The following is a 27,616-nucleotide window of genomic DNA, read 5'->3' as shown; positions in this document are numbered from 1 at the left end:
TTATCTTTGTTAGAGGTACGTTTGGGAGAAGACTAATACTAAAACGATCTATGTGCATCTACATTTTATTACCTATAAATTACTTTTTTTTACTTTAATGTAATTTGCTGTGATCAGTTGCCATGTTTTTCTGATGGGTTGTAGTGGCATAATGCCTTTGTTGGTGTAATTCCCATGCCACAATTCACATTTACAGTGAATAAAGCTGTCCAATATTTTTGCCCATTTCAAGCTAGAACTTCTTTTCCCCAGTTTGTAAATGTTACTCCTTTTGGTGTTGATGTTCTCAGGAATCAGCAAGTCCAAATGACACTGTGCACTGATGATTCACTTCACTTACATCATTTTTCTTCTTCTTTGTGTGTAGATGGTTAGAGTGGCAGCAGACCAAGCAGATATTGCAGGTCTGGAATGTAATTATAATTCCAGAGTAACCAGAATTGAATGTTACAGCCAGATACTGTAAATGAAATTAAAAATGTTTTGTTTCTAATTAGTTATCAGACAGAATATAATTTTACTTTCACAGATAACACAACTGCACACTGGATGTTCTTTGTGTTTCACTGTTGCAGTCATCACATTTGGGTTATCTGCTTACAGTAGCCCTCAGCCGGCCTGATTATCAAAGTCTTGGGTCCTGCATCGGTTGCTGTCTCATCTTCCATGATGTCAGGTAGTCAGGGGTATCCAGCATGCAGCCGATGTCATTACATCAGTCTTTCTTGTCGTGCGGTGCCAGAAGCAGTTTGCAAGTGCCAGTCGGCTGACTCCTGAAATTTTCGTTTTCGAGTTTCAGCACCGAAGTCTTCAACTAAAGCTAAGTACCCCATTGGGGAAACTTTTTCTTGCTCTAAACCAATGTCAGTAAAAGTCAATAATTGTATTTATTGTGGAAAGCAAATACCTCATAAAGATTTTCATTCGTACTGTATTCCTTGCCTAGGCCCTGACCACGACGTACCTCGCTGTCAGTTTTGTGCCTTATTTAAACAACAAACTATTCATCGTTGGTATATTTACGCTTCTAAATATTTTGGTACTCAGTTCAATTATGCAGATATGTCCTCGGTAAGCCATCCGACTTCAGACATTCTGAAAAAATGCAAAAATAAAGACAGAGACAGGTCGCCTAGGTCCAAAGCTGCCAACGACACTTCTCCTAAGCTAGTCGCCAGTTTGTCGGTACTCAGTGAGGCGCTTTTGCAGCACCTGATACCCACTACTTCAGATTGGCAGGCCTCTACTGATACCCATTTGGAGTCCGGTATGCCGCGAGATGCTTCAACTGTGGAACCTGCGGATGTCTCTACCTTGGATGGGTCTGGAGCCGCTGTGCAGGCACCGGCTTCTGAGGGTGTATTCAGGCCTATTGATTTGCATATTAAACCGATGCCATCTTCTTCTTCAAGACCTAAAACTCCAACCATGCCTAGAAAACCGATGCCCAAACCGCATGGTCAGGCCTATGTCTAAAAAACAAATGATAAGAATGGCTGAAGACCTTATTACTTTAATCAGGGGAAGTCAACCTTCCCCCTCTAAGAGACTTAGGACTGAATTTGCTTATGAAACTTCTGACCAGGATTCTGAAATTTCTGTTTCCTCTGATGACCAGGATTTACCCTTATCTGCCTATGAGGATTCTGATGCAGAGGACTCTATTCCCTCTGCTAGCCCCCCCCCACCCGCAGAGGATTTCTCTTTTGGTGAAACCTTGCATACTCTTAGGGAGCATTTTCGCTGAGAAAGCCAGGATTACTCTGATTTTAAAAAGAGACTGATGGATTTCTTACTCCTGCCCCAACACAGGCCTTTAGCTATCCCTCCTATACTAGACATTGTTGATTATGCCTTTTCGGAATCTAGCTTGGCCCCTGACTCTATACCTCCTGCTCCCAGAAAACCTGATAGATATTACAGGGTTCCTGACTCTCAAGTTCCTTTTTAAAAACCTACTGTGGATCCTGAGACCATTTCACAAGGACACAAGGGCATTAAAGCTACTACTGCCAAAAATTCTACCCCATCTGATAGAGATTCCAGGGCGCTGGATAGATGGGGTAAGAAGGTATACACTTCTGCAACCTTGGCCATTAGGGCTTTAAACTGCCAGTTTCATATGTTAAAGTATCAGCAGCATGTTATTGGATTGCTTAAACAGAAAATGATGTTGATTCCTGACTGTGCTGAAAATAAGGATTTACAGGATTTAATGCATTCTGCTGAACAGGTTGGAAAACATACTTTGCAATGTGGTTTTGATTCACTAGAGGCATCTTGCAGGGCTGCTGTCACTGGGTCTATACTTAGAAGGCATGCTTGGCTTAAGGAGCAATCTTTGCCAGAACATGTTAAAGCTAAATTGCTGGATGCTCCCTTAAATCAGGACTGCCTGTTTGGCAACAAAGCAGAAGAAGTTCTTAAAAAGATTGAGGAAAAAGCTAAATCTATGCAAACTGTTAAAAATTTCCTACAAGTACAGCCGCCAAGATTTAGTAGGCATTGGCCCTCTAAGAATTGGTCCTTCTCTGCCTCTTCCAGGCCTTCTCAGTCCAAACCCAGAACCAGGAGAACACCCAGGCTTCAGTCCCAGGGTACACACAGGACTAAGCAGTGGGGGGATCCCACTTCCAAATCAGGGAGTTTTAAGACTCCCCCCTGTGGTAAGCTGTATCAATGTCTTAACTTTAAAACTTCCAAGCACTTCTCAACTGACTGCTCCTTTAGGTGGAAAGATTGCTCTGCAGGCAAAAAACTGTGAACTCATTACCCAGGACAAATGGGTTTAAAATATAGTTTCCCAAGGATACAGATTTCACTTCCACATGTTACCAACCCCAAACAGATGGCCAGATTTACCCACGAATCAGTGGGCATAGGCTCAAAAGCAAGTACTCTCTCTTAAGCATAAAGGCTATTCAGACTGTAGCAGAAGAGGAAAAGGATCAAGGTTTCTACTCAAGACTTTTCCTGGTACCCAGAAAAGACAACTCATGGCATCCTATCCTGGACCTTTCTATCCTAAACACCTTTTTGGTGATTCCAAAATTCAAGATGCTAACTCTTCACCAGTTGCTTCCTGTGCTAGGGAAGAATGCCTGGTTGGCAACACTGGATTTAAAGGAAACCTACCTGCACATCCCAATCAGGGAATCTTGCAGAAGATACCTACGCTTCAAAGCAGGCTACATGCACTAACAGATGTTCATCGTTTTACACTGCTGAAGTCATTACACTTGGGTTATCCTGCCATCAGGCGGTCCTGCAGTCTGCCCGAGTTCCAAAATCTTGGTCCAGCGTCGGTTGCTGTCGCTTCTTCCCTGACGTCAGTGTACCAGGGGTATATAAGATCCATCTGACGCCATTTTCTCCAGTCTTTCTTGCCGCGCGGTGCCTGAAGCAGAAGCAGTTCGCAAATGCCGGTCGGCCGACTCCTGAGATTTTCGAAGTCGAATTTCAGATGCAAAGTCTTCAATAAAGCTAAGTACCCCGTTGGGGAAACTTTTTTCTTGCCTCAGACCGATGTCAGAAAAAGTTAATTGTATTTCTTGTGGGAAGCAAATACCTCATAAGGATTTCCACTCTTACTGTATTCCATGCCTAGGTCCTTATCACGACGTCACTAGTTGTCGGTTTTGTGCTAGATTTAACAAACGCACTATAAAAAGACGTTTTGATTTTGCTTTGCACTACTTTGGCCGAAGGTTCAATTATACGATGCCGTTGGATCAGCCGACGACCTCAATACCGAAAAAATGCAAAGACAAGGATAAAGACAGGCATCCGAGGTCCAAAACCAACGACAAAACCTCTTCTAGGCCAGTTGCTGGTTCTCAGTGAGGTGCTTTCGCAGCCCCTGACACCCACTACCTCAGAGCCACAGGCCACTGCCGACTCCCACGTGGAGGCATCTAGGCCTCTGGAAACTCAAGGTATTAGGCCTATGGAAACTAATCCCTCAGATGGGTCCGGAGCTGCTGAGCAGGCATCGGCTTCTAAGGGTGTTTTCAGACCTTCACAACTTACCAATAAAACAACAGCCATGGCAAAGGTACCATTATAGACAAAGAAACAAGTACAGCATTCTCCTGGGACAGTCTTCCATGCCTAAGAAACAGATGCTTAAAATGGCCGAAGACCTCATTACTCTAATCAGGGGATCCCATCCCCCTCCAGAGAAAAGGCCTAGGCAGTATACAGACTGACTCCTCTGATCAGGTTTCCATTTCCTCTGATTCCTCTTCAGACCAGGGATACTCTCTCCCCCCTATAAGGACTCTGATGCTAAAGAATCTATCCCTTCAGCCTCTCCTCCTGAGGATTATTCTTTTTGGGAAACTTTACATACCATGAGGGAGCATTTCCATTGGGAAAGCCAGGATTATTCAGAATCCAAGAAAAGGCTCAGGAATTTCCTCTTATTGCCTCAACACAGGCCCCTGGCTATTCCACCTGTGCTAGATATTGTGGATGATGTGTTCTCTGAATCCAGTTTATCTCCTGACTCTTTGCCCCCTGCTCCAGCCAAGCCAGATAGGTATTAGAGTCCCTGACTCTCACAAGTTTCTTTACAAAAACCCTTCTGCTGATCCAAAAACTATTTCCCAGGGTCCAAAAGGGGTTAAGGCTTCCATTGCAAAAAATCCAGTACCCTCTGACAGAGATTCCAGAGCTTTGGATAGATGGGAGAAGAAAGTATACACTTCTGCAACTTTAGCAGTAAGAGCTTTAAATTGCCAGTTTCACATGCTTAAGTACCAACAATATTTAATTGCTCAGTTAAAACAGGAAATGCTTGCAAGCTCAGAAGCTCCTGATTGTAAAGAAATGCAGGATTTATTGCATGCAGTTGAACAGGTGGGAAAACATACTCTGCGATGTGGTTTTGATTCTTTAGAGGCCTCTTGTAGAGCCACAGTTACAGGTTCTGTGATTCGAAGACATGCTTGGTTAAAAGAACAAAGTTTACCTGATCATGTTAAGGCAAAATTATTGGATGCTCCTTTACAGCATGATACTTTCTTTGGTGTTAAGGCAGAAGAGGTGTTAAGGAAAATGGAGGAGAAAGCTAAATCTATGCAAACAGTCAAGGATTTCTTACAGGTACAGCCACCTCAGTTTAGCAGAAATTGGCCAACAAAGAATTGGTCCTTTCCAGTGTCAGACAGGCCACAGAGAGTCAGATACAGACGCCCAAGAGGCAGATCTCAAACAGAAAACGACAGTGGGGCACCTCAACCCCAAAAGGTGGTGAGGACAAGTCTCAACCTTACAGGAAACAGTCACAATGACTTTCCCCTAAGTACGCCAAGCACGTTCCTTCTGGAAGCCCCCTTAGGGGGAAAACTAGCACTTTTTTCTCAAAACTGGCAAACAATCACCCAAAACAAATGGGTCCTGAATATTGTGTCTCAAGGTTACAGATTCCACTGTCATACTTTACCAAGGTTAAAAGGAATGCCAGACCTGCCACAAAATCAATGGGCAGAGGCACAAAAACAAATTTCAGCCCTCATGGACATGAGAGCTATTCAAAAAGTACCACAACAGGAACAAGGACAAGGATTTTACTCAAGACTCTTCCTGTTCCCCAGAAAGAACAAGGCCTGGAGGCCCATACTAGATCTTTCAATTCTGAATACTTACCTGGGTATTCCGAAATTCAAAATGTTGATATTACAGCAGCTTCTACCCATGCTGGGCAAGAAGGCTTGGCTTGTTACTCTGGACCTCAAAGAGGCATACCTGCATGTCCTTATCAGACAAAATTGCAGAATATACCTCAGAGTCAAAGCTGGTACAATGCACTACCAATTCTCTGCACTGCCCTTTGGCTTATCTACTGCGCCCAGGGTCTTCACAAAGTGCCTGGCACCAGTAATTGCATTTCGCAGACAAAAAGGAATTCAAATATGTCCATACCTGGACGACTGCCTCATTCAAGCAGAGACAAAGGACATTCTTCTACGGCATCTGGCGTTTGTAAAAAGGTTGCTAATTTCTCTAGGGTACACAGTAAATGAAAAGAAGTCAAAACTAGTACCCTCGCAACAGATTATATTCCTGGGTGCCAGCTTAAATACAACGGCCCAGATAAACGGCCGGACAAACAAGTTCAACTAACTCAATATTTTCAGTTGCTGACAACAAAGTCCCATCTCCCTGCAAGAAAAATTCTGCAGTCCCTGGGATTCATGGCATCCTGCATACTACTAATACCATATGCCAGACTGCATATGAGGAAATTACAATGGTACCTGAAAAGTGTTTGGACTCAACACTCTCACAGTTTAGAAGCAATACCAATGATTCCCTGCCTACAACAGGAGTTTCGATGGTGGGCACAGGCATGTCACCTAAACAAGGGTCAGCCTTTTACCCAACCCACAGCCAGGCAAACTCTAACGACAGATGCTTCGGATTACGCCTGGGGAGCACACATGGCAGGAAAATGCATTCAGAGCAAGTGGACCACAGACCAGATGCATCTTCACATCAATCAAAAAGAGATGTTGGCTGTTCAAAATGCCCTAACAGCTTTCAAAGACCTTCTACATCCAGGACAATTACTACTAAAGACAGACAGCACCACAGTAATGTGGTACATAAACAAGCAAGGGGGCACTCATTCTTATCCCCTATGCAGGCAAGCCATGACCTTGTGGAACACAGCTCTAACATATCAAGTTCACCTGCAAGCACAATTCCTGCCAGGAAAGAAAAATACTCTGGCAGATGATCTAAGCAGAAATATCATGGACCGTCACGAATGGAAATTGAATCCACAAATTTTCAGCATGGTAACGCAAAAGTGGGGATGCCCAGACATAGATCTTTTTGCCCCCCCACTGAATTGCCTACAAAAATTCTGCACAAGGACTTATCACAAACAAGCATGGAAAGTGGATGCTCTTCTGTTCAGCTGGAAAAACCTAAAAGTTTATGCCTTCCCGACACTGCCTCTCCTTTCAAAGGTACTCCTAAAAGCCAGACAAGAAAAACCAGAGATGATCCTGATTGCTCCAGACTGGCCACGGCAGCACTGGTACCCTATCTTAAGGAACTTGGCTCAAGGCCCACCATGGATTTTGCCTCAAATTCCACACCTTCTGACTCACCAAAACAATCAGATCCTGCACAGTCAGCTCAAAACACTAAACCTGGCTGCATGGCAGATACATTAGTCAAACAGACAACATCTCTCTCTAAAGCTGTTATGGATGTCATTTTGGAGGCAAGGAGGCCTAGCACCAGGAAAGTTTACTCAGAAAAATGGAAGAGATTCTGCGCCTGGAACCAGGCTCAAAGCCTTGACCCTCTTGTTCCAAACATTCCTCAGATTTTACAATACTTAACTGAGATGCTGGATAGAGGCTTATCCTTCTCATCAATTAAGATTCACGCCTCTGCCATTTCAGCACATTACAACACGGATCCTCCTTTATTCTCTCGTCCCTTGCTAAAGCAGTACCTCAGAGGGGCTAAAAACATAAGACCGCCCCGGAGAGCACCAACACCAACTTGGGACCTCAATTTCGTTTTGGAAAAACTGACCCTACCACCGTTTGAGCCAGCCAATACAGCCAATCTAAAATTTTTATCATGGAAAACAGCTCTGCTCCTGGCAGTAACTTCAGCACGAAGAGTCTCAGAGCTACAGGCATTAATGGCAGTGGAACCTTTTATAATTTGTCATCAGGACAGGGTATCTTTAAGGACAAACCCTACCTTTATGACAAAGGTGGTATCTAGTGTGGCTCTTAACCAAACCATCCATTTGCCAACCTTTTATCCAAACCCCCAGAATAAAGGGGAGAAACTTCTGCATTCTTTGGACATACACAGGCAGCTATGCTTCTACTTGGACAAAACAAAGGCTTTCTGGAAAACTGAGCAACTGTTTGTAGCATATGCTGCAGGATTACAGGGCAAGGCTATCTCCAAGCAGACTATATCCAAATGGATAGGACACTGTATTCGGTACTGCTACACACAGCATGGAAAATCAGTCCCAAATAACATTAGGCCACATTCCACCAGGGCAACAGCCACTTCAACAGCCTTTCTCAGAGGAGTACCTACCAAGGAAATTTTGGAGGCTGCAACTTGGAGTTCAGTGCACACCTTTATCAAGCATTACCACCTGCCTCTTTACTTTAAATCCAGAGCAGGATTTGCCACTGCAGTTCTGCAGGGTCTCATATCCAATCCTAACTCTTTATAGACCAGCCACCCAACTTCAGCTTTGGGATTCTACCCAAGTGTAATGACTGCAGCAGTGTAACACAATGAACATAGTACATTTTTGTACCTACCATAAATGTAGATGTTCGAGTGTTCACACTGCTGCAGTCCAGGTTACCCTCCCTCCATCCCCTCTGAACTAGCTGGACTTATATATACCTTTCTATCCTATACAACCTTTGGTGTGTATTTGCTGGTAACTGAAGTATTGTTTTTTCTGTATATTTGTGATTAGCAATATGTATTGCCTACCTACTTGGGGGCACCTGACATCTGGGGCAAGAAAAACAGAAGAAAATGGCATTGGATGCATCTTATATACCCCTGGCGCACTGACGTCAGGGAAGAAGCGACAGCAACCGACGCCGGACCAAGACTTTGGAACTCGGGCTGACTGCGGGACCACCTGACGGCAGGATAACCCAAGTGTAATGACTGCAGCAGTGCGAACACTCAAACATCTACATTTATGGTAGGTACAAAACTGTACTTTCTCTGCACTGCCCTTTGGCTTATCTACTGCGGCCAGGGTATTCACAAAGTGCCTAGCTCCAGTCATTGCATTTTGCAGGCAAAGAAATATTCAAATATACCCATACCCGGACGATTGTCTAATTCAGGAAGAAAGCCAGGACATACTTTTGAATCATCTGGTATTTGTACAAAAGGTGCTAACTTGTCTGTGCTACACCATAAACGAAAAGAAATCACATCTTGTACCCTGTCAACAAATTATATTCCTAGGAGCAAGCTTAAACACAACTTCCCAAATGGCGTTCCTCATACCAGAGAAACAAATTCATTTGACAACTTACTTCAAACTAATGGCCACAAAAACCCTATCTGCAAGGCAAATACTGCAAGCCTTGGGGTTCATGGCCTCCTGCATTCTGCTAATTCCATATGCAAGACTACATGTGACTACAATGGTATCTAAAAAGCCTATGGTGTCAACATTCTCAGGATCTAGAAGCAATAATTTTTATCATACCTTGCCTACAGTTAGAGTTCCTTTGGTGGGCAGAGGCCTGCCACCAAAACAAGGGACTACCATTCACTCTACCCCCTGCCGCCCAAACCCTAAAAACAGACGCATCAGACTATGCATGGGGGACTCACCTGGCAGGGAAGTGTATTCAGGGCAAATGGAACCCAAGTCAAATGCACCTGCATATTAATCAAAAAGAAATGTTAGCCGTACAGAATGCTCTGACAGCCTTCAAGGACCACATTCTTCCAGGACAATTAATGGTAAAGACGGATAACACCACTGTTATGTGGTACATAAACAAGCAGGTCATACCCCATCTGCAGACTAGCCATGGCTCTGTGGAACACAGCCTTGAGCTACCAAGTGCATCTACAGGCTCCATTCCTGCCAGGAAAACTAAATACACTGGCAGACGAACTAAGCAGAAATCTCATAGACCCACACAAGTGGAAACTGGAACCAAAGACTTTCAACATGTTGATAAACAAGTGGGGGAACCCAGATATAGACTTGATGTTCATCGTGCATACAGCTGCAGTCATAACAGATGGGTTATCCTGCCGTCAGGCGGGTCCTCAGTCGGCCGAATTCCAAAGTCTAGGTCCGGCGCCGGTTGTCGTCGCTTCTTCCCTGACGTCAGTGCAGCAGGGGTATAAAAGAACCAGCCGATGCCATCTTCTTCAGTCTTTCTTGCCGCGCGGTGCCCGAAGCAAAAGCAGTTTGCAAGTGCCGGTCGGCCAGCTCCTGAGATTTACGAAAATATTTCAGCCAAAGTCTTCTTGGAAAGCTAAGTACCCCGTTGGGGAAACTTTTCTTGCCTCAGACCGATATCAGACAAAGTTAATAATTGCATTTCATGTGGGAAGCAAATACCGCATAAGGATTTCCATTCTTTCTGTATTCCTTGCTTAGGCCCAGACCACGACGTCTCGGCCTGCCGTTTTTGTGCTAGATTCAACAAACGCACTATTAAGCGTCGGGCGGAGTTCGCCCAACACTATTTTGGTAAAAAATTTAATTACATTATGTCGTCGGATACCCTGACTCCAGTTTTGAGTAAAAGACGCAAAGATAAGGACCGACATATGAGGTCCGCGGCTTTTACCGATACCACGCTAAAGCTGACTACCGGTGCTCCGGTTCTCAGCGAGGCGCCTATGCAGCCCCTGAGTACCAATGACGCTTCTTTAGCGGTGTCTTCTGTGCCCGAGGTCGCAGGCTCCTCGGCCCCCACTCCGACTACAGATACCGACGCCACTCTTGGCAGGGAAACTCAGAATTTAGGAAGGCCTGCCACCTCTCAAGGTGTCTTCAGGCCTTCCTCCTTTTCCATTAAGGCTTTCACAAAATCTAAAGCAGCCATGAAAACTAAAAGACAAGACCCAAAGAGCCCCTCTCAAGGCCCCATGCCTAAAAAACAGATGCTCAAAATGGCTGAGGATTTGATTACTCTTATCAGGGGTTCTCAACCCCCCTCGGACAAAAGGCCCAGATTGGAGGAAGACTACCCTTCCTCAGATCATTCTGAGGACCAGGAATATTCATATTCCCCTTTTGAAGACTCTGATGCTGAGGAGTCCATTCCCTCGGTCTCCCCCCCTGAGGACTATTCTTTTGGGGAAACCTTACATACCTTGAGGGAACACTTTCACTGGGAAGGCCAAGATTACTCAGATTCCAAGAAAAGGCTCAGGGATTTTCTCTTGCTTCCCCAACACAGGCCTCTGGCTATCCCTCCTGTCTTGGATATATTAGATGATGTGTACACAGAAGCCAGCCTCAACCCAGATTCTTTACCTCCAGCTCCTGTTAAACCTGACCGGTATTACCGGGTTCCTGATTCACACCAATTCCTATACAAAAGCCATGCTGCTGACCCAGAAACTATTTCTCAGGGTCCCAAGGGAATTAAGGCCTCTACTGCCAAAAACCCATTACCTTCAGAGAGAGATTCCAGAGCTTTAGAAAGGTGGGGGAAAAAGGTATACACCTCGGCCACTTTAACCATGAGGGCATTAAACTGTCAGTTCCATATGGTAAAGTATCAACAGTTTTTGTTATCTCAGTTGAAAAGCAAAATGACACAACCTGAGCAACCAGATTTAAAGGAGTTGCAGGATTTGTTGCATAGTGCAGAGCAAGTGGGTAAACATACCTTGCAGTGTGGTTTTGATGCTTTAGAGGCCTCATGTAGAGCTGCTGTTACAGGGTCTGTCATACGTAGACATGCTTGGCTCAAAGGGCAAACCTTACCAGATCATGTCAAAGCTAAATTACTAGATGCACCTCTTCAAAAAGATGTATTGTTTGGTGTTAAAGCTGAGGAGGTACTAAAGAAAATGGAGGAAAAGGCAAAATCAATGCAAACAGTGAAAGATTTCCTACAGGTACAACCTCCACATTTCAGCAGAAACTGGCCTTTAAAAAATTGGTCCTTTCCAGCCATGGACAGACCTCAAAGAGGCAGATACAGGTGCCCGAGGGTAGAGGGCAATCTCAAGGATCATTTAGAGCCAGACAATGGCAAGCACCTACACCAAGAGGTGGAGAAGATAGATCACAGCCATTCAGAAAGCAGACACAATGACTTTCCCCTTTGCATGCCAAGCAAAGCTTTAATGGCAGCACCTTTAGGCGGAAAACCGGCATTATTTTCAAAAAAATTGGCATATTGTCACAAAAGACAAATGGATCCTGGACATTATAGACAGAGGCTACAGATTCCACTTTCACACCCTTGACATGGACATGACCATGGACATGAAAGCTATTCAAGAGGTACCTGCAAAAGAACAGGGTCAAGGTTTTTATTCCAGACTATTCCTGGTGCCAAGAAAGGACAAAGATTGGAGACCTATTTTGGACCTATCCATCCTAAACACATAATTACTTGTACCAAAATTCAAGATGCTCACATTACAGAAGCTTCTTCCCATACTGGGCAAGGAGCCTTGGCTGGTAACATTGGACCTCAAGGAGGCATGCCTGCATGTCCCTATCAGACAAGATTGCAGAAGATACCTCAGATTTCTTGCAGGTTCAACCCATTATCAATTCTCTGCATTGCCCTTTGGCTTATCTACTGCGCCCAGAGTGTTTACGAAATGCCTGGCATCAGTAATTGCCTTCTGCAGACTTCAAGGGATACAAATATACCCATATCTGGATGACTGCCTGATCCAAGCGGACAGCAAGCACATACTTCTGAAACACCTGGCAATTGTAATAAAATTGTTGAACTTTCTGGGATACACAGTCAACAAAAAGAAATCAAAACTAATACCCTCTCAAACAATAATTTTCCTGGGTGCCAGCTTGAATACAAACACCCAGATGGCCTACCTCACGCCAGAGAAGCAAGGGCAACTATCTCGATACTTCAGCAAAATGGCAACCTTCACCAGGCTGACTGCAAGGAAAGTCCTGCAGGCTCTGGGATTCATGGCATCTTGCATCCTGCTGATCCCATGTGCAAAGCTGCATATGAGGAAACTTCAATGGTACCTAAAAAACTTATGGTCTCAACACAGCCACAGTTTGGAAACAATTATACCACTCATTCCATGTCTTCAAAAGGAATTTCTGTGGTGGGCTCAAGCATGCCAAAGAAACATAGGTCTCCCCTTCTGCATGCCTCACGCAAATCAAATCATCACAACAGACGCCTCGGACTACGCCTGGAGGGCGCACGTGACAGATCAATGCATTCAGGGCAAATGGTCCCAAAAAGAGAAGCGCCTACACATCAATCAAAAGGAAATGCTAGCAGTACAAAATGCTATTATGGCCTTCAAAGACCTACTGCATCCAGGCCAGCTATTGATAAGGACAGACAACACCACAGTGATGTGGTACATAAGCAGACAGGGAGAAAGTCATTCATACCCCCTGTGCAGACTAGCCATGTCCCTTTGGAACACAGCTCTGGAATTGCAAATCCAACTTCAAGCACAATTCCTGCCAGGAAAGGAAAACGGGCTGGCAGACAACCTAAGCAGAAATATGACAGATCCACACGAATGGAGGTTGCATCCTCAAGTTTTCACAAAGATAATTCAGGCATGGGGACAGCCAGACATAGATCTCTTTGCTACCCACAGAAATTACCAACTGAAAACATTTTGCTCAAGGACCTATCATCCACAGGCCTGGAAAGTGGACACACTTTCTTTCAATTGGACAACATTGACAGTCTATGCCTTTCCACCTCTTCCTCTGCTGCCCAAAGTTCTATTAAAAGCCAGAGCAGAGAGGCCAAACATGATTTTCATTGCTCCAGACTGGTCAAGACAACACTGGTATCCACTCCTGAAGAGCCTGACGCATTCCCCACCATGGATCCTGCCTCTAATGCCTCTTCTGTTGTCCCAGCACAACTTCAAAACTCTTCACAGTCAGCTGAAAACCCTCAATCTAGCCGCATGAAGGATTCCTTGATTTCCCAACAGACCCTCCTCTCCAAGGAGGTGCAGGATGTCATCTTGGAGGCCAGAAGACCTTCTACTAGAAAAGCCTACTCCGTCAAATGGAAACGGTTTTGTGCCTGGAATCAGAAAAAGGGCCAGAATCCTTGGGTACTAAATTTACCTCAGATATTACAGTACCTAGCTGAGATGTTAAACAGTGGACTTTCCTTCTCCTCCATCAAGATCCATGCACAATACAACACCGATCCTCCTTTATTCTCTCATCCTCTCTTAAGACAGTTCCTCAGAGGGGCTAAGAATATAAAACCCCCAAGGAAACCACCAGTACCTGCTTGGGACCTCAAAGAAAAACTGACCCTGCCTCCATTTGAGCCAGCTGCTTCAACAGAACTGCAATATTTGTCATGGAAAACAGCCTTCCCTCTGGCTATCACCTCTGCACACAGGGTTTTGGAACTACAGGCCCTCATGGCTGTGCAACCTTTCATCATTTTCCATCAGGACAGAGTCTCCTTACGAACCCAACCCTTCCTTTATGCCAAAGGTAGTATCCAGTGTAGCCTTGAATCAGACTATCCACTTACCTACCTTTTATCCAAACCCACAAAACAAAGGGGAAAGACTACTACATGCCTTGGACATTCACAGACAACTTCGTTATTATTTGGACAGGACAAAGCCATTCAGAAAATCAGAGCAACTCTTTGTGTCCTATGCTACAGGTGCTCAAGGAAAGGCTATCTCCAAACAGACAATCTCAAAATGGATAGCCCACTGCATACACTTTTGTTACTCATTTCATGGAAAAACTGTGCCTACAAGCATCAGATCTCACTCCACAAGGGCCACAGTTTCCTCTGCAGCTTTCCTCAGGGGGGTTCCTACCAAGGACATTTTGGAAGCAGCCACTTGGAGTTCTGTGCACACTTTCTCCAAGCACTATCACCTTCCACTTTACTCTAAATCTAGAGTGGGCTTTGCCACAGCAGTCTTGCAGGGCATCCTTGCTCCTCCTAGTTCCACTTAGTGCCTGCCACCCCTTTTTAGCTTTGGGATTCTACCCATCTTTTATGACTGCAGCTGTATGCACGATGAACATAGTACAGTTTTGTACCTACCATAAATGTAGATGTTCGAGTGCTAATACAGCTGCAGTCCAGGTTTCCCTCCCTCCATCCCCTCTTGGGACAGGCCTTATGACAAACACCTCCTCATACAAGCTGATTGGGGTATTCTTTTATGGTGTATTTGCTTGCAAAGTACTGTTTTTTGATTATATTACATTGCATTATTACATAAGTTTATGTTTTGCCTTCCTTCTGGGGGCACCAGACATCTGGGGCAAGAAAAACTGAAGAAGATGGCGTCGGCTGGTTCTTTTATACCCCTGCTGCACTGACGTCAGGGAAGAAGTGACAACAACCGACGCCGGACCTAGACTTTGGAAATCGGCCGACCGAGGACCCGCCTGACGGCAGGATAACCCATCTGTTATGACTGCAGCTGTATTAGCACTCGAACATCTGCATTTATGGTAGGTACAAAACTGTACTTTTGCCTCCCCCCAGAACTACCAATTGGATAAATTCTGCACAAGGACTCTCCACAAACAAGCTTGGAAAGTGGAAGCCCTGTCTTTCAGCTGGAAAAATCTATCAGTTTATGCCTTTCCTCCTGTGCCTCTTCTCTCCAAAGTACTACTAAAGATCAAACAGGACAAACCAAGGACGATACTGATTGCCCTAGACTGGCCACGCCAACACTGGTACCCCCTCTTGTGCAGTGTGTCACTGCTGGCTCCATGGCACCTGCCTCAGACCCCTACCCTGCTGTCACAGCAGGAGAGCCAGATTCTGCACCTTCAGCTTCAAACCCTGAACCTGGCAGCCTAGCTAATTACCTAATCTCTCCTTTACCATCCCTCAGTAAACAAGTGTTGGATGTCATTTTGGGGGCAAGGAGGCCTAGTACTAAAAAATCTTATGCTGAAAAATGGAAAAGATTCTGTGCTTGGAACCAAACTCAAGGGATGGGCACAGCAGCGCCCAATTTACTTCAGATTCTTCAATACTTAACTGAGATGCTTCAAAAGGGCCTTTCTTTTTCCTCCATCAAAATTCATGCCTCAGCCATTTCAGCTCATTACAACACAGAACCACCCCTCTTCTCTCACCCACTGCTCAAGCAGTTTCTCAGAATGGCCAAAAACTTAAGACCACCCAGGAGAGCCCCAACTCCAGCCTGAGACCTTAACTTTGTATTGGAAAAACTCACTCTTCCTCCTTTTGAGCCAGCTGCAACTGCAGAGTTAAAATTCCTTTTAGCAACCACTTCAGCAAGAGGGGTATCTGAATTACAGGCCCTTATGGCAGTGGAGTCTTTCATCATCTTTCATGCGGACAGGGTGTCCCTCAGGACCAATCCCTCCTTCATGCCCAAGGTAGTATCCAGTGTGGCTCTTAATCAGTCCATTCATTTGCCAACCTTCTTTTCTAATCTACAGAACAAAGGGGAACAGATACTGCACTCCTTAGATGTGCATAGACAACTTAGAATTTACTTGGACAGGAATAAACCTCAAAGGAAATCTGAACAACTGCTGGTGGCATTTGCTGCAGGGGCAGAGGGGAAGGCTATTTCAAAGCAAACCATTTCTAAATGGATAGGCCATTGCATTCATTTCTGCTATAAGCACCATGGAAAACGTATCCCACAGGGGATTAGACCATATTCAACCGGGCTGCATCTACCTCTACAGCCTTTCTCAGAGGTGTCCCTACCAGGGACATCTTAGAAGCTACCTGGAGTTCTGTACATACTTTCACCAAGCATTACCATTTGCTAATTTTCGCTAAATCCAGAGCTGGCTTTGCCACTGCAGTCTTGCAGGGCATTATAGGTGGTCCTAATGCTATCTAAATTCCTCCTCCCATCTTTAGCTTTGGGAATCTACCCAAATGTGATGATTGCAACAGTGAAACATGAAGAACATTGTACAGTTGTGTACACTTACCATAAATGTTCAATTGTATTCACTGTTGCAGTCCTGGTTACCCTCCCTCCAGCCCCATCTTCTTTTGGCTATACCTCTATTCTCCTTAACTATGCTTAAAAGCTTTTTGGTGTATTTGCTTTTTTGTTGGGGGTATAACCTTGCATATATATATTTAATTGCTTCCCATTAGGGGGCACCTGACATCTGGGTCAAGAAAAACTGATGTAATGGCGTCGGCTTCATGCTTTATACCCCTGACTACCTGACATCACAGAAGATGAGACAGCAACCAATGCAGGACCCAAGACTTTGATAATCAGGCCGACTGAGGGCTACTGCAAGCAGATAACCCAAATGTGATGATGCAACAGTGAATACACTCGAACATCTACATTTATGGTAAGTGTACACAACTGTACTGTATTTCACTTGTGTTCCATTGTAATTAGCTGTATCTCACACTATACACACTAAGTATTGTACAAAATAAATGATACATGTATTGTTTGCACTGTCTGTTCTGTTCATTTCTGTATGTGCAACTCTGTGTGAGTTCTTTCAACTCTTTGATCTGTTAACTCTATACTTAAGAGGTGCATAACTCTCTTTTTATCTCACTCTGTCATGGAGGCTGCAGTTTACCCGACCATGTAAGTTAATTAACCTATTTTGTGTGAGCTCTAAGCACTCTTGGCAAAGCCACAAGATGTAACTCTGTATCTCATCATTTATAAAATTTTAAGTCTGTCAGACTGTAGCAATCTTTACAGTGACATAACACTTTCATAAGTGATTGTTTTAAGAAAATCCTTTTATATGGAAATTTCTCAGCCACTGTTTTTTTTTTATTTTAAAAGAGAAATTAAAAAAGCTTATATTTTTATGCTTATCCTCAAAATTGAAGCTAGATCATTTGGCATCCTCTGCAGATACTCAAACTGGCACCCTCCTCAACTTAAACTTGGTGAGTAAGAAAAGTAAATAGTCCTTTTAAAATTAAGGTGTAATGAAAAAAAATCTTCTTTGCTCTTCTGACTGTAACAAGCTTTACTACAGTTGCGACACACCAGTATTGGCATTAATTTATGAAAACTGCAATAGTTATAGTATCTCAGCTTTCATAAATCATTGGCAGTATTGATTATTGATTGCACCCCCACCACATCAAAGGCACCTGCTGATTGTGCCCCCTGACAGCCACCCCCTTCACCTCATCCTAGTTACATCTCAGCTGAATCCGAATGCTGTGGAAAAGTAATTCTTTCTCATGTCAAATGAAATTCCAGTTATTATATTAAATGTTTTGTTCAGCTTTTTTAAATGTCTGATCCAGCTACAATAGTACTATCATCTAGTTAGCCTGTCTGCATTGGTCTACTTAGATTCACAGGTGACTATTAGGTAGCATCCTTGTCCAATATACATTGATGTTGCAGTCAGACCAATCTTCCTATCCCCCGGGTTCAGGTTCCAGCCCTTTTCAGATTGATTTTAAACTTTCCTAAGCAAGAGGAGAGTTCTGATCTCTTCAGTATATATTAGATGTGCCACATGCTTCTCAGCTGTACAGATTTTGCAGAATGCCCAAATTTTTGCCTCAGAGATTTGGTCTGTTTCTTATAAAATTGTGTTTTTTTCTGGCACATCACTGAGTGTTGAAGTCAGAAAATAATGACAAACATTTGAGTTTCAGACTTCATATCCTTCAGAAAAATGTGTGTAAATGCAAAACCTGTTAATCTGATGTTGTCAATCTTCACTCAATCTTTGACAGTGGGACGTTGTTCCGAGCCTTGGAACCGACTCAGCCGTTTACTCCAGCTCACACCTTCCAAAGTCTCGAGTCAGGCACTACCCATAATGCTCCTCTCAAAATTACCTGAGATCCCATTTGCCACTTTGTAGGTCAGACGCGTTTGTCCTTCTCTCAAGCCTTGGCTGGTTCTGAGTAAGTTTATTTCTATTAAAACTCTTATCTCTACATATTTTTGCTTAATTTTCTTCTTCAATCTTCTCTTTGTCTACCTGATTCTCTCATAGCTTCATGTGAGTGTGTTTTTTTTTTCTCTTCATCTTTCTTTTCTCTTCATCTTTCTACCATTGGTAATCTCTTTAAGTACCATCATTGGTACATTTCTTTCCTTTATTACCTTTTTATGTATTCTTATATTATCATTGTTGGTATTTTCCTCTTTATATCTATCTCTATTCCTTCTTAATTGTTAAAAAAAAAACTTTCATCACTATATCTCTTCTCCATCAATATGTGTGTGTGTTTGTATGTTTCAGCCCTTTTCTTTGTTATGGCTGAAAAACAGCTCTTCCCTGTCACAACTTCAAAAGGTGCCAGAAGGGCAAGGGTAAGATGCCCATCTCTGATGGGCATACCTTATGTGTATACTGTCTTGGGAAACTACATCTTCGGGAAGATTGTTCAATTTGTCACAGGTTCTCTGCCCGTACCCTTATTGAGAGGAAGAATAAACTTATCTTGAAGGGACTCCTGAAATCTGATTTCAAAGAGGCCATTTCTGGGTCTAGGACTGAAGCTTGCACATCTTCATCCTCCTCTTCTTCCTGCACAAAGAAAAGACCTTCTTCACTTCCTAGTTCATTGGAACCGTCCAAGAAGGTCTCTAAACTGACCTCTGTACTGAAGAGCTCTTGTGCATTGGAAGGTCCATCTGGCTCAACACCCAAAACTGTATCGGAGCTGACAGCAACCTTTTTGGTACCCAAAGTACCTTCAGTGCCGAAACAGTCACAGCTGCCTTTGCTCCCTAGAACTAGATACTTACCAACCTTCTGAGCCCCCAAGCCCTTCTGTGTTGGAGGGAAGCCTTCTAGCTTAGTTTTTTTTTCTTATAACTAGCCAGTTTTCTAATTTCAGCACTCAAATCTGTTTCTTTGATCTCAGCACTTGTTCAGAAAAAAAAAAATTTCATCTGCTTTTACTGTACTTGTGTTTCTACCTACTTTTTTTTACTTTTGCATCATCTTAAAAGTACTCAATTGTATTTATTACTGCTTGGTGTAACTCACTCTAAGCCTTTTGGTTTAAACACTTGGGCTTCGGACCGGTTGTTTTGCACTGAGAGGGTTTGTGGTCTGCACTATAGTGACAGAACAGGTAGCTTACATCCTTCTAGGTTGGGAACTGCTGATTGAGGGCTCAGTGTCTGTTATTCTAAAAGTGTATTAATTCTGGTTTAAGCACTTGGGCTTTCAGGCCAGTTATTTTACATTAAGAGGGCTCGTGGTCTGCACTCTTGTGGGAGGAGAGGCTGGACTCTGCCCTTCTGAGCTGGGGATTTCTGGTTGAAGGCTTATAGTGCATGCATATCTGAACTGCTTCTTACTGAAGTTGGTGCGCCTTGTTTGCTGTGGCATAGACTGGATTCGGGTCTGCTGAATCTAGCTTTGTTTGTGTAACTTGAGCACTAATCCAGGCATTCTCTAAAGTATTCAATTGTATTTATTACTGCTTGGTAGTAACTTGATTAAAGTGTAGCTATCATTCTAAGTCTTTTGGATTAAGCACTTGGGCTTCAGACCAGGTGTTTTACATTAGGAAGGTTTGTGGCATGCACTGTGGTGGCAGGACAGGTAGCTTTCATCCTTCTAAGTTGGGAACTGCTGATTGAGAGCCCAGTGTCTGTTATTCTTAAAGTGTATTAGTTCTGGTTTAAGCACTTGGGCTTCAGGCCAGTTATTTTACATTAAGAAGGTTTGTGGTCTGCACTCTTGTGGGAGAAGAGGCTGGACTCTGCCCTTCTGAGCTGGGAATTTCTGGTTAAAGGTTTATAGTGCCTGAATATTTGAACTGTATCTTACTGAAATTGGTACACCTTGTTTGCTGTAGCATAGACTAGATCCAGGCCTGCTGAATCTAGCTTTGTTTATATGCTTGTTGTTTGTTTGCTTATTTCCCTGAAACGCTAATTCCACCTAATACACGGCTTCTCAGCGCTTCTGTGGATCCCTAGTGATATCTGCATTGCTTACTGTACTTATTTCCTTGTTTCACTTGAAAGAAAGTTACTGTTTGTCGTTTTTGCATTTAAGTTACCTGTAACACATTGCACTTAAGTTACCTGGCACTTGCTCACTAAAGCAATTATATAAGTCAGCACTAAAAATTAAAAGCACTACATCCTCACTCCCCACTGGCCCTGGTTTTCAATTATTAAGGAATTCCCAATATTATTCTAGCATGTCCAAAGGTCAGTTGTCAATCTCCTCTCCGGTCCAGCTGGTGAATCTGGGAATCTTGAGGCAATGTTACAACTGCCTCGTGTACACAGACAACCCTCTCCTCCTCCCAACAAATTCCAACACATGCGAGAGCTGCAACCATATAGCCAAACTGGAGGCTAAGCTCTCTCAACTCAGTACTGGCATAACCAGTCAGGAAGAGAAGGAAACCACACTCACTACAATTCCAGTCTCACATAGACCTACCACGACAGCAAACCAAACACATAATCACACAAAAACATACTCGGAGGCTCTAAATAAAGATCTGCCGAAGCAGCAGAGACCTCCAAAGCAGACACCCAAGCAGGCGCTACCCCAAAACAAAACACGTGCAACACATATCTCACAAAGCCAGTGTGCCGAACAGTCACAGCCCTTAAGACTAAACAACACACCTGATACACTTGTAATAGGTGATTCTATCGTCAGGCACACTGACGTCCCGCTCACCAGGCTGAACAAGGAGAGGGTCACGGTGAGCAGCCTGTCAGGCGCTAGGATCCGCCACATAACACAAGCACTCAGGTCACTCCAAGGCAAGTACAAATATGACTCAGCCATTGTCCATGCTGGTGTGAATGACCTCAGACGTACCTCCCTGGACTACATGAAAAGTGACATAAAGGAGCTCTCTGAGCATGTAGCCCAGGCCGGTATGACCCTGACCTTGAGTAGCATCTTACCCTCACCAAGAATGATGACACAATATGAAGACAAGATGATCAATTTCAACAATTGGCTTAAGTTCTGGTGTCATTCAAAGGGGATGCAATGCCTGTCAGCTTGGGATGATATGCTCGACAAGCCACGATGCTTCGCTAGGGACGGCTTGCACCTGTCACCCCTGGGCTTTCGGATATTGGCAAAGGCTCTTGCTACCCCCATAGTGCCTTTTTTAGGCAAGGCTCAAAAGACAAACCCACCTCCATAGGTATCACAAGGGATAAGAAACTAAGAGTAATGCTACTCAACGCCAGAAGTCTAAACCTCAAGATGCACTTTTCGAAACTCTCCTTAGCACGGAGAACATCGATATCTGTGCAGTAACAGAAACCTGGTTCAGGGCTCCCGAGAGCACCCCAGCACTACCAGGTTATACCTCATACCATGCTTTTCGGCCCCAAAACTTGGACCGAACCACAAAAGGAGGGGGAGTATCGATATTCATCAAAGATACCCACACCTCCAGGTTGTTGGCAAAGCACGAAGTATCAGAGACTATCCATGTGCAACTAACAGTGGGTAAAACTGCCTTCCAGTTTATAGCCTGCTACAGACCACCCTCCCAAACCCAGGAACCCCACTCGGCCTTCCTGAGAACACTGGAAAATATGAAGGTCTCTCCAAACACCATTATATTGGGCAACTTCAACTACCCAAACATAGACTGGGAGCATTACTCTAGCTCCAACACCCTAGCCCAAAGGTTCGTAGAATTTATAAACTCAAATGCTATGGAACAACTTGTTACCACTTCCACAAGAGGGGAAAACATAAAACTACTGTTCAAACTCAGCCTTACTACAGGATATGTGTCCAAAGAGTGGCGTACAGCAACAGTGGTCCCTCTCCATAAAGGTAGTGCCTCAACGGATCCTGGAAACTATCGCCCCATAAGCCTGACTAGCTTGGTCTGCAAAGCTATGGAAAGGATCATCATGGACCTCATAAATAAAGATATTGGGGACCTACAAACACTGAATCCTACCCAGTTCGGCTTTGTTAAGGGCAGATCCTGCCTCTTAAACCTGGTTGATTTCTTTGAAACAGTCACCAAGGCCATTGACGAGGGGAAGGTGGTCCACACAGCCTACCTGGACCTCGCAAAAGCCTTCAATACAATACCCCACTCTGGCATTATAGATAAGCTCACCAGCTTAAATATAAACCCCTATGTCACTAGATGGATTGCAAACTGGCTCAAGGACAGAACCCACATGGTTAGAATTGCTGGAGCCATGTCAGACTCCAAACCAGTTACAAGTGGTGTCCCACAAGGCTCAGTCCTGGGACCTCTCTTGTTCGGTATATATTTCTCGGAGGTACAGGCCAACATGGAAGGACTGTGGCTGACCAAGTTCGCAGATGACTGCAAACTGGGCACCATAATCGACTCTCCAGCCGACACAAGCATCCTCCAAAAGGGCCTCATAGAAACAGACAACTAGTGCCAGAGCCATGGCCTCAAGCTAAATGCCAAAAAGTGTATAGTCATCCCCTTTGGCAAAAACAAAGTGCCCACAAATTACCACATAGGTGGTAATCCATTAAGTACAGAAGAAGTAATTAGGGACCTGGGGACCCAAGTTGATAGCAATCTCTCATTTGACAACCACGTGACCAAAGTGGTTAGAAAAACATTTTATATAGCCCACCTAATCATGAAGGGATTCACATCTAGATCAGGGGACGTCATCGTTCCTCTTTACTCATCCGTCATCAGGCCCATAATTGAGTACAATGCCCCTTTTGGGATGTACCTTACCAGACACCTGCAGCAACTGGAAAGACCCCAAAAGTACCTCACCAAGAGGATCAAAGGGCTCAAACAGATGCCATATGCTGCCCGGTTAAAGAAACTCCAGCTCTATTCAGTGGCATACCACCTGTTCAGAGGCGATCTGTGCCTGACGTATAAAGCCATGTCCAACCCGGAATTAATGGATATGCTGCACCTCAGAAAATCCAAATCCCATCGAGGTACGCGCTCGAGAGACTTGAACCTCAGCACTGAAATAAATAGGACATGCTGGAGGGACAGATTTATAACCCAGAGGCTCCCTTCACTCTGGAATAAAATCCCAGTCCAGGTTAGGCAGAGTCCCTCATTGACTCTCTTCAAGAGGAATCTTGATGAGTGGATGGGAGATCGTAGGTTTACCCCGGGTATCACTTCTGTGTCTCTGTTAGACAGAGGCACAGAATACTAACCTCGAAAAAGGGCATAGCAAAATAAATTTAAAATGGGTGGCGAAAGCCAAACACATTCTGGCTAGGCTTATAAATGCCCTAGGGCAGATAGCCTAGTATGAACCTATGATCCTTTTAAAGACAGGCCACACCAAGTCCCTTTCTCAAACTGAGACTCCCGAAGTCTCCTTCGACTGCCTTGATCCGATCTAATAAGAGTCTCTAAGAAGCCAACATTTTGAGACTGGTGGATGAGCTTTTGACAGTGAGGGGATTGTCTTCAGTACCTAGCCACGCTAGCATCAGAAGCAGCCAATCTATGACACCTCCAATTCCTGATCCTTCAACTCCTGTAGAGTCTTTGGAGCCCCCAGACACTCCTAGCATTGACTGTCTTGGTTCCGGTAGCATCCTGTTCTCCAGTTCCTAGAGTTGCCTTGAGCTCCTCCGAGTTTTCGGCACCAGAGGGCTCCCAGGGTTGAGAGACTCTGTTTGGGTCCAAGGTGCATGGATCGGTTTCTTTAGCTTCAGAGCTGTCCATGTCCCTTGTTGCTTCAACCCTTGTAGCGTCGACTCAGGCTTCTGTTTCATGGGCCACCTCTTCGGTGCAAGCTGTGACCTTGGTTCCGAAGGAGTCTATTTTGGAACAGGCTCCCATCCCTGTATGCGGGGGGGTGGCCTTCTGAATCATGGAGAAGGCCTTGTCCATTGGGGACTCGGTCTTTCATATCGAAAGAGGTCCCTGCACGTAGGCAATTGCACGGCTCCAAATAACAAAGCTAAAAGAAATAATGAGCCAGCAAACTGTGTGCTGTAAAATGTATCAAAATATATGTATTATGTTACAAAAAAAGAACAAAAAAGAACAGACCGGTTTCGGCTAGCATATTTTCATAACCTTCATCAGTGTTAAAGACAAAAGCATTCATTTGTTCCTTTTATACAGTACTATAAATTTATTACATACCGTGATTGGTTACCTCATAAACATTCATTTAATCCAGGTGGAAAAAGTCCACCCAATTTAACAATCCATTTTTTTCTCTTTAGTATCCAAGATAGAATGCCATCCAGCTTTGTTAGATCTGTTGTCCATGATCCTATCAATAATCATAAGACCCACAGTCTTTGCCATCCCTATTGGGACAACTGTCTACATCCCCTCGACCTGAGCTACCATCCGCCTCATCCCCGGGACAGAGGGCACAAAAGTCCCAGGTTACTCACACTTTGGTGGTTTTCTCTTCAGACACTTCCTCTGATCCTCCCCCTGTGGAAGTTTCTGCGAAGAAGTAGTACAGGAGGAAGAACTCAGACTCTCCGAAAGAGTCTTTCACCCTAGATACTGATTTTGATGAAGGGGATGGTTCTCCCAGGTCACCCCCTGATGATGTTTCCTTCAGGGACATCCTAGAAGTCCTAAAACAGAGGGGTGGCTGGTACTCCATCCAACCTTCCTCAGAGGAGTCAGTATACCTGGAGGCTTTTCGTGCCCAGCCATCTACTTCTTGGAGCTCTCTGCCTGCTGACGATGTCATTAAATTGATCTTTCAGCAGCCATGGAAGATGCCCGGTACGACTGAGCCGATCCCTAAAAGGCCTGATCGTGTCTTATCAGCCCTAAGGATTAGCCTCATTGGTCCAAAGGAGTACCTGTTGATGCCATGATGATAGCGGCGGCCACGAAAAGGGAACTTGCCGAGGAAAGTTCTGCTATCTGTTCTCCTAACAAGGAGTCAAGGACTTTGGATAGATTTGGGAAGCGCAATTATACTTCAGTGACATTCGGTCTCAGATCCTTGAATTATGTGGCACACTTTACAAGACTACAGAGGGATCCGATCAAGGAGCTCTCAGATACCCTCGAAGGATTAGTGGCTGAAGGGGTATGGGACAAAGTTATTTCTCAGCAAGCAACCCTTGATGCAATTTCTAACTTATCCATGAGGCTGTTTGCTCACGCAGCTGAAGGGACTTCCATTGCATAGCCATTAGAAGGCATTCTTGGATGCACTTGTGCGACTTTGCAGAACCATTCAAAGCGTCATTCATCAATGTTCCATTTGACGGATCTACCCTTTTTGGACCCAAGGTTGAAGACACTTTAGCCAGATGTGAAAAGGACAGTAAGACCCTTTCTGCTGTAGGTGTATGTTTCTCCACTCCTCAGAGGCCCTACTGCAGGAACCAGAGAAATGGGAGACTATGGTTTAAAAAATCCAAAGGGCCTTTTCAAGATTCACGCTGCAAAGACTTTCTCCGGGGCAGAGGGGGAAGTAATAGAAGAAGCCACCCCAAAGGCAGAAATGGACCGCAAAACCAGGGTTTCAGAGAATCTTACTCTGGTACTTCCTACCAACACCCCTGAATGGGTGTCCGATTGCCCTCCTCTGGAGGAAGTCAGGGGACAACTCTGTCTGCACCAGTCTGCCCGGCAAACATTAACTATGGAAAAATTGTTGCAGGGAATATTATCCAGAGGTTACAAAGTACCACTATCAGTTCTGCCATCATCCTAGAAGAAACTCCCAGATGTACTACCCAGTCACAGGGAAGCAGCAGCTTTAGAAATTCAAAGACTGCTAGACAAAAGAGTCATCCAGAAAGTCCCACCAGACCAAACAGGATCCAGGTTTTACTCTAGGTTCTCTTTAGTGCCCCAAAATACACGGGACTGGAGACCCATCTTGGATCTTAGCCAGTTCAACAAGACAGGTCAGCAAACCAAATTCTGGATGGTCTTGGTACAGTTGATACTTCCATTCTTGCAAAAAGGCAATTGGATATGCTCTTTGGACCTTCAGGATGCTTATTACCATATAAAAATGGAGACTGCTAGGATTTCAAGTATTTCCTTACCTCAACAACTGGCTACTTACTGCTGCCACCAGGCATCAGAACTGGCAAGAAGCGACACCCTACACCTCTGTACATCTCTAGACATAACCATACATTTCGAGAAATCATACTTGCAACCCGCTCAGCAATTAGAATTTATTGGAGCTTGTTTAAACACTGTTTCAGAAATTGCCTCACTCCCTCCAGAAAGACTTCAACACATCAGATCACAAGTCAGATGAGTTCTATGAAACAAAAGGGTTCCAGCAAAACTAGTCTGACAAACATTAGGCTCGATGGCAGCATCAGTCATTCTTATTCTCCTAGCAAGGTATCACATGCAAATTTTGCAATGGTTGCTTGCATCCCAGTGGTCTGTGAAGCTCCTGCCATTGTCTCACCTATTCTTGATTACCAGTGGTTGCAAACAGGATCTCACCTGGTGGTTCTACTCCAATCAGGTTCTCTTGGGTCAGACATTCATTCTTCCCCAGCCCCAAGCTATAGTGACGATGGATGCTTCCCAGATGGGGTGGGAGGGCATTATCTGGGAAGAACCGTCCTAGGCACGTGATCCCAATTAGAGGCCAACTTGCACATCAGTGTTCTAGAGATGAGGGCAGTGCTGTTAGCGTTGCAAGCATTCCAAAACATTCTTCCTCTAGGGACCATAGTTATTCAGATGGACAACATGTCGGTAGTCTGGTACATCATGTCAAGAAGCCCTCAGAGTTTGGCAATGGGTGATTTCTTCCAACCACTTTCTCACAGCAACGGGCATCTTGGGGAGGTCCAAACTGAGCAGAACCATTCTCATGCGTTTCTAGTGGTCTGTCAATTCTGTGGTGGTAAAGGAGATTTTTCATCACTGGGGCCAACCTTGCTGCGATCTTTTTGCGTTCCCCTAAACAACAAGTGCAGCAGTTACTTTGCCCTGATCCCCCCTCAGGG

The 27,616-nt window shown here is 44.4% G+C and overlaps 1 protein-coding gene across 2 annotated transcripts in view; it reads left to right on the top strand.

Moving 5' to 3' along the window:
• NVL (nuclear VCP like) overlaps positions 1-27,616 on the top strand; it is a 1,985,423-nt gene that overhangs the window by 891,922 nt on the left and 1,065,885 nt on the right. The window lies entirely within an intron of this gene.

The sequence above is a fragment of the Protopterus annectens genome, chromosome 1.part2 (genome assembly GCF_019279795.1).
Source record: "Protopterus annectens isolate FY-2018-M chromosome 1.part2, PAN1.0, whole genome shotgun sequence".
Taxonomy (NCBI): domain Eukaryota; kingdom Metazoa; phylum Chordata; order Ceratodontiformes; family Protopteridae; genus Protopterus; species Protopterus annectens.
The sequence above is the reverse complement of the archived record's forward strand: the minus strand, read 5'-3'. Positions and strand labels throughout refer to the sequence as shown.